Source organism: Chinchilla lanigera, unplaced genomic scaffold, assembly GCF_000276665.1.
Source record: "Chinchilla lanigera isolate Chin_1 unplaced genomic scaffold, ChiLan1.0 scaffold00118, whole genome shotgun sequence".
NCBI lineage: Eukaryota > Metazoa > Chordata > Mammalia > Rodentia > Chinchillidae > Chinchilla > Chinchilla lanigera.
In genome coordinates this window covers 2,437,498-2,443,310 of record NW_004955519.1, presented here as the reverse complement: position 1 = coordinate 2,443,310, position 5,813 = coordinate 2,437,498, and the positions used below count along the sequence as shown (strand labels likewise).

Sequence of the window (5,813 nt, the reverse complement as noted above, 5' to 3'; positions counted from 1 at the left end):
TTTTTTTTTTGGTTTTTCTCCGGTACCGGCACCCAACTCACAATCTTGTGCTTGCCAGGCAGGCGCTTTGCCACTGAGCTAAATCCCCAGCCCCAGCTTTAGCATTTTTTGTTAGCAGTTGTCCTTTCACTAGGGTGGGTCCACAGACTACAAATTATTTCCATGAATTTTAAGTTTCTGGAAATTGCTGTTAATTTTTGGCAGGCCTGTGGCTTCATGCTCTGGAATATTCTGCTCAGAGTCGCAAATTCCAGAGTCAGTTTTAGACGACCACCTTGCAGGTGTGGGGTGTCCTGAGCACTGCGGGTGTTCAGCAGCACCCTCGCCTCTCCCTACTAGATGCCTGTGGACCCCCACCCAGTTGGAGAACCAAAAAGATCTGCAGACATCAGCAAACAAGCTGCAAAAAGTGCCCACTGGTTAGGAACCATTGGGACAATGGCAAAGAATAATATATGCATTTGTGGAAAGATGAGTTGGAATTTACGGCGAGAGGAAGTGGCTAAGTTATCACTAAGGAGATTTTCTTTGTATTTTCCCTTATTTCAAAGAAATTGACACAGAAGTTTCAGTTGTTGACTAACATTGAGGTTTAGGATTCTCCCTGTTTTGTTTACTGTCTTTGGCACTATATGTATATAATAAAAAGAATGAGGAAGAGTAGGATGCTTGCAAATTAGTGATGCTAATCCAATCAAAGCCAAGGCTGTGAAACTACTCCAGAAATATATTGTTATGTGAGTTTATATTCTTTCCTCAACATGGACTGTATTCTCACTAAAAATAAACAGGCTGGAGTCATAATAAATTTCTGGTTGCTAGGTGTGGCTTCCCACTAGCACGCCCACATCCTACCCAGATGGGTTCTTCTGAACTCTGGCATTTTGTGGTCTCAGGCTTAAAAAGGAAAAAATTAGTCATACTTATCTGGTTACTCAAGTTTTCTCTTCTAACAGAAAGCTGAAAGTTAAACATCTAAAATCCTGCATGCTTGTATTTTTAGGACAGTTTGCCCCTTTTATTTCTGACAGAAAAGCAAACAGTAGTGGCTTGGGGAGGTGGCAGCTTCGCTTGATTAATTTCCTACATCATATAACACATTGTCATTTCTGAGCTGGTCAGAAGAACAGAGCAGAGTGAAGGTGAACTTGGTTTTGGCATCTTACACTGTCCCGCCTGTCTTCACTCAGGAAACTGTCAGTCATGGTCTTTGATGCCTCACTGGGCACTTCCGGTCCTGCTCCCTCACTGGCTAGTGATGAAGACAACAGTCATTGTTCCTAGCAGCCCAGGAGCCCAAGGGGAGGCCCAGGGGACATGGTGACCAAGAATGACTCAACACTGTTGAAGGTTAGAAAAGGTAACACGCAGAATCCTTTGCTCGTGCCTGACTCACAGCAAGGACTCTGTTGGTTGCTGCTTCTCCGGAGACAGAATCATCATCATCGTTACCGGCATCATCAGCCCGGTGCCTCCCTGGGATGTTTAAACCTGAACATGTTTAAGATGAGCTGAAGCCGCGTAAGGAGCGAGTGCAGGTGGGCGGTTATGCATATTCCAGAAGCGGGTTTCATGGACGCCCTGTGGGCTGTGCTTGCATCTTTCCTCCCTGCAGGTCATCTCCGGCTGGTGACTCAGATTGCTGGCATCTCAATTAGCAGGCTAACTGTTGACAGTCTTAACTTTGGGGACTTGTAATATAACCAAATAAATACAGAGGATAAGAGGAACACTCAAGATAAAAATAAAACCAGTTTCACTTAGCAGATCATCTAGTGCAACTGAGCCTATAAAAAGTTTGTCACCTATAAAAAATATTGCTATGAGATCCTACACCATGGAAAATGAAGTTTAAAAATGCTAATTCATAGATGAACGAGATACAAAGAATTTCAGCGAGAATGGAAATAGCACCAGTTTGATAGTATTCCAGTGATTGTTAATGTTTGTGATTTTCTTTTAGAAAGAAGAAAAACATTTCTTTTTAAGATAACTTGGACATTGGCCTGGCATGATGGTGCATGCCTGTAATCCTAGCAGTTGGGAAGCTGAGGCAGGCAGATCCCCTTGAGTTCGAGGCCAGCCTGGGCTACATAGTGAGCTCAAGGCCAGCCTGAACTGCATAGCGAGACCCTGTCTCAGAAAAAAAAAACAAAAAACAAAACCAAGAGTTGGACTTTGAGCCTGGCATGGTAGCGCACGCCTATAATCCCAGGACTCTGGAAGACTGAGACACAGGGAGCCTGGACAACTTGGTGGCTTAGTGAAACCCCGTCTCAACATTAAAAGACAAAAAATAAAGGAGAAGAACAAAACAAGGGCTAGGGATATAGCTTAGTGCAAAAGCTGGGTTCAGTCCCCAGTACTACAAAAAAAAGATAACTTGGACTTGAGGGACGCTGTCTGAAATCTAGCTACAAGCCCCTTGTGGTTTTTACGTGTAACTTTAAATCATTACAACTTTCTGCAAGGTGTACCTACTCCTTACTATATTGCACATTTCCATCTATGTTATAACTGTTTCAGAGTTGTTCTTATTTTTCCAAATAACGGGGAATCACCAGACCTAAAGAGCAGTAGCATTAGAAGCCTTGCTTCACAACGCCTTCAGAAGGAACTCTGGGAGAGGCTGGGCTGCCTCCGCTCTGCTGTCTTTCATTAGCTATCTGGTGACCTTGACAAACAATGGGCCAGTTAAGAGCCCCTGGATCGTGTAGCGGCCTCAGAGTTATCTTCAGCTCCCTGGGACCAACGTGCAGCCCTGGAGTGGACCACAGGAGAAGCGGGCTTAGTCTCCTGCACTGATAGTGTGCCCAGTGGGTGTGGACCCAGCATCAAAGAGCCTTTTGCTGGCCTGGTGCTCCAGCAAGGCCGTTTGTGCTTCTGTGATTCCCCTCAACACCCAGGGGGAGTGTTCCTGCGTACACTGTCACCGCGCTAAGGGCGAGACCTCCGCGATGGTCTTTCATTATGGAAATAGCATAGCATGTCCTTCGTGAAAGGGGAAGAACGCAGGGAGGCATCATGACGAGCAGACCGGGGTAGAAAGGAACGCTGCCTAGTAAGTATGTGATGTGAGCCACAAAGGTAATTCTGAGTTTTCTAGTAGGTTAGAAAGGGGGGAAAGGAGTGAAATTGATGTTAGTAGTAACTGTATTTAATCCAGTGTGTCAGGGTTGTATCATTTTCACCTATAATCGCTGTAAGAATTCTTCAAGAGCAAGTTTGCACTCCGTGCTGTGTCTTCATAGGCTGGTGGATGTTTCCCATTCCCAGCGTCTCTTGCTGTGGACCCAAGGGCAGCAGCAGGGGAAGACCAGAGCTTGGGAAGAAAGAGGAGGAACGAGCTGAGTCCCCGAGGCGGGCTGGAGTGGGCACGCTCGGGCCTTGGACGCACAGGTCACGGCTTGATGTACAGCTGTTAGCGTGGACGCAGGATGAAGGTGGTAATTTAGGGAGACCGCCGAGTGCTGGAGCACCGGAGTTGGGGGTTGGAGAGAAGAGGGAAAGCCACCAAGAGGTTTAGCGTGAAGCCGGGGCGCAGGGGCCTCAGCTAGGCTGGTGGTCACCGACAACTCAAGGAAGAGGTGACGCTACAAGAATGTGGCACAACTGGAAATAAAGCAAAAGGGAGACTTGAACTGTCATAGTGTGCTCAAGTTTCTATAACAAAACAGCTTGGACTGAGTAATCGATAAGCAGCGGAAATTGACTGCTCCCAGCTCTGGAAGCTGTGAGTTTCAAGGCTGAGACACCGTCAGATTTCCTCTGGTGGAGGCTTCCTGCTTCAAAGATTGTCCCTTTTGGCCATATCCTCACCTGGCAGAAGAAGCCAGGGAACTCCCTTGGGCCTCTTTGGTAAAAGTAAGAATCTCTTTCAGGAGGCTGCACTTCCCTGACCTAAGTACCTCCCCAAGGTACCTCCTCCCCATACTGTCACCTTGTGGAAATTTCAACATGAATGTGGGGACACAAATATTCAGTCTACCTGGAAATCTTCCCAGTAGTGCTTTTCATCTTATTCATTCAATCCCCACATATTAACTGAAAGCAAGCTGACTGGAAGAGCAGTGAAGAAAGCAGATAATTAAGTACAGGCATATAATTCAAACTATACCCATGCAATACATGTAGCACAGGGAAAAATCACAGTGCTATAATACAAAAATGATAATATGGCAGTATCAGATTCCAAGAGGGCAGTGAGAGAAAACTTTGCTGAGGAGGTGACAGTTAAGCCCAAGACTTAAAGCAAGGGAAACTAGTTCTGAGCTTCATGAAGGGAAATTGATTTCTGTAAAGGAGCAGCGGGAAGAAGCGTCTTTCAGGGCTTGAGCGAGGGGCACTCAAAGCTGTAGAATAGGTAGCTGCAATGAACTGAATACCTGCTCCCTCTAAAATTCATTATAGTGAAATCCTAATCTCCAAGATGACCATGCTAGCATGAGTGCTCTTTGGGATGTGAATAGGTTATGAGTGCCGAGCCCTCATGAATGGGATTAATGCTCTTTATAGACTCCCGAGAGCCCCTTGTCCCTTCCACCATGTAAAAATACAGTTGCAGGAAGCCGTGTATGAACCAGGAAGCAGCCCTCACCAGACACCGAATCTACTAGCCTCTCAATCTTGGCCTTCCCAAACTTCACAACTGAAAACAGATGTCTTTTGTTTATAAGACATTTGGCTTATGATATTGTGTTATTGTGGCCTGAATAGACGGAGACAGTACGAAGGACAAGATAAATTAAAGCTGAGACTACTAAGAACAAAGACCAAGAATTAAGACCAGGAATATCCTCAGTATGGTTTTGCTGCTCAGCAGCTATGGATTCTTAATGACAGCATGAATTAGCTCACTTAAGACATGGTTGATACAATCATTGTCTCTGTTTATTTCATTTTCCCTGCATAAGAAAAATCTGAAAATAAAGCCTCTGTTAGTTAAAATACATAATCATCTTCCTATTTTGAGGGAAAATATGAGCAACTACCAGGAAATTATTTCAATCTGCTTTTTGTTTAAATGAGGAACAGGAAGGGGAGCAGAAGTGTGAATTTATCTTTGGAAAAATAAGCCCTTGGCAAAAAGCTGGCTTCACTAAGAGGACAGTGACCCAGCCCTTCTGCTGTGGCAGGAGTGGCCTAGGTTAGCAATGGAGGTCAGTGCATAAAAGAATCTGCTGGAAGCTGAATTTAAAAACAGGGGCAGTGGGGGTGGGGATTTAGCTCAGCGGCACAGCACCTGCCTGGCAAGCGCAAGGTTGTGAGTTCAATTCCTGGTACCAGAAGAAAAACAAACAAACAAACAAAAAAACCAAAAAACAGAGGGGCAGAAACAGACAATAGCATTAGGGCCATAAAAGGGCAGCTGAAGGAACCAGCCCAGGTTCCTTGGACTGGTGTCACACGGGAGTCAGAGTTGTACTTTCTATTTGCTGAATGAAGTGAAGAGGAAATAAAGATGGCCGAGGGCATCATCGTAGGGACCTGATTGCTATTCTAGTTCTTTTTCAGTCTGCACAGGAGACTCTCATCAACTGGTGTTGTCTGTTTTTTCCAGGAATCTTTGAACCTGAAGAGCTATTAAGGTTTTCTAGAAGTCTAAAAATTAACACAATTTGAATCAGATATAGCTATCCCTCTCACACACAATAGCAGCTAGATTATCAATATTCAAAGGGCATATATTTCATAAGGTCCTACAGGCCAACAAAAAAGAAGACAGGGGCTGGGGATTTAGCTCAGCGGCAAAAGTGCCTGCCTGGCAAGCGCAAGGTCGTGAGTTCAGTTCCTGGTACCGGAGAAAAACCAAA

At 45.1% G+C, this 5,813-nt stretch overlaps 1 protein-coding gene across 1 annotated transcript in view; it reads left to right on the top strand.

The window, feature by feature from the left end:
• Window positions 1–5,813, top strand: part of Ca5b (carbonic anhydrase VB, mitochondrial) — a 39,331-nt gene that overhangs the window by 11,742 nt on the left and 21,776 nt on the right. The gene's annotated exons all lie outside the window — the stretch shown is intronic.